Source organism: Crocodylus porosus, unplaced genomic scaffold, assembly GCF_001723895.1.
Source record: "Crocodylus porosus isolate Cpor-Errol unplaced genomic scaffold, CroPor_comp1, whole genome shotgun sequence".
Taxonomy (NCBI): Eukaryota; Metazoa; Chordata; order Crocodylia; family Crocodylidae; genus Crocodylus; species Crocodylus porosus.
The window spans coordinates 11345933-11347847 of NW_017728918.1; positions in this window are offsets into that span (position 1 = coordinate 11345933).

A 1915-nucleotide genomic window follows, 5' to 3' on the forward strand; every position below is an offset into this window, starting at 1 on the left:
GGGCTCCCCAGGGAGGTGGTGCTCTCCCCTACCCTGGGGGTATTCAAGAGAAGGTTGGATGTGTATCTAGCTGGGGTAATGTAGGCCCAGCACTCTCCTGCTTATGCAGGGGGTCGGACTCGATGATCTATTGAGGTCCCTTCCGACCCTAGCATCTATGAATCTATGAATCCCCTTGTAGGTCCTTGTGCTACTCTAACTCAGTGGGACGACAGGGTACCCAGAGGTTGTGGCCCTTGTCCTGTTACTGTGGAGTTGCAGGCTGCTCTCTTTTTCCTTGGCTGCTCTTTCCCCTCACAGTATGGTGGGGGATGGGGAACTTATCATGGCTAGGGTGGGCTCTGGCCTCCCCCAGTGCTGCTGCCAGTGCTGGGAGCAAGTGTCTGGGCCCATGGGCTGGGCTGAGCTGTGTGAGGTTGCTGTGCCAAGCTAAGGTATGGGGTGGCAGCTGCCCCTGCCAGCACTGGTGGGGAGCTCCCCACAGCAGAGCCCTGTGCTGCAGCTGCAGCTTGGACCTAAATCTGCCTGTGGGCTTTGGGCCTGGGCTGGGCCTGGTGCCACCTGCAATTGTTCAAGGCAAGTAGTGTCCTGCCACCCAGGCTTGTGCTCAGCACAGGCTGTACCCACCAGTGCAGCCCAGGCCCTGCCTCACTATCTAAATATAGTGCTGGGGCTCCCTGCCAGGATGGGGGCAGGTGTGGGGGCACCAGGCTGGGCTGTGCCCCCAGCAGGAACAAAGGTCTAGCAAGCGGGTTCCAGCAAAGATGGGGGATGGGGGAGGTCTCTGGTGACTGCGTCACAGGTTTACAGAAGCTTAGGGGTCTGGCAGTGCTATCTGCTGCGTGGCTGCAGGGGCCAGGGGGCCTTACCGAGCCCCAGCCTCTCCTAGCTGCCGTCGTCCTTGCCTCCTTGCCCCCAGCTCCCTGGAGGGGCCCAGGGGGGTGGGGGCCATGGCCTGGTGCTGGGGGAGGAGCCTGTGCTAGATTTTAGACTGGGAGTGCTGGCTCCGACCAAGTCATGGCCTGGCTCCCTGTCCCCCAAAGCTCAGGCCCAAACGGGGGGCACTTGCTGATGCCCAGGGTGATCGCAGGGCTGTGGCCTGGTGTCTGGGCGTGTCCCCAAGCACCGCATGCGAGCTCCTGGGATGTGCCCAGCGCAGTGTGTGTGGGCTCGAGCTCCCTGCTCAGAGCAAGCCCAGGCCCCAGGGAGGGAGCTGTACCCTTTGCTCCCACGGCCGCCCTATCCCTCACTGCCTGGAGACACAGGGTCTGTGGCCCACATCGTCCCCCAGCCATGGGCCTTGCTGGCCTGGGGGCCGGGGCCTATGTCCCAGTGCCACAGCTGTGGCTGTCTGCTGGTGGCAGGAGCAGTGGTGTCCCATGGGCACATAGGGCTGGGGCCCTTGTCCCAGCCCTGTAGCTCTGTCCTGGTGGCAGGGGCCGCAGTGCGATCCAGGCACGTGGGGTTGGGGCCTGGGCTTTCCCGTGATGGCCACGGCGCACCCCCCAGGCCTTCCCCACATTCCCCCTTGTCCCTGGCAGACCCCTCAGCACCCTCCTCCCCTGGGCTGGGGGCAAGTAGGGGGTCCCATGGGCTCCCCCAGTATAGGTGCCTGCCTGTCCCATTCCCCTCTCCCTCCGGGAGAGTGTGACTCAGTGTCACTCGACGCTGCTGACAGCTGCAGCCGCCGCCAGGGATAAAAATGGAGGTGGAATTTCAGGGACGCGGCACAGCACAAAGCTCAGCTAAAATTAGCCACTGCTCTCACGCTTGCGGGAATGGGCAGAGCCCAAGGACCGGCAGAAGAGCCCCAGACGTGCTGGGGGCAGCTCTGGGACAGACAAAGAGAGAAGGCAGGCTGAGCACGGGGCAAGTGAGCTGAGAGCAGGACTAGCTGGTGGAGCTAGTGGGGCAG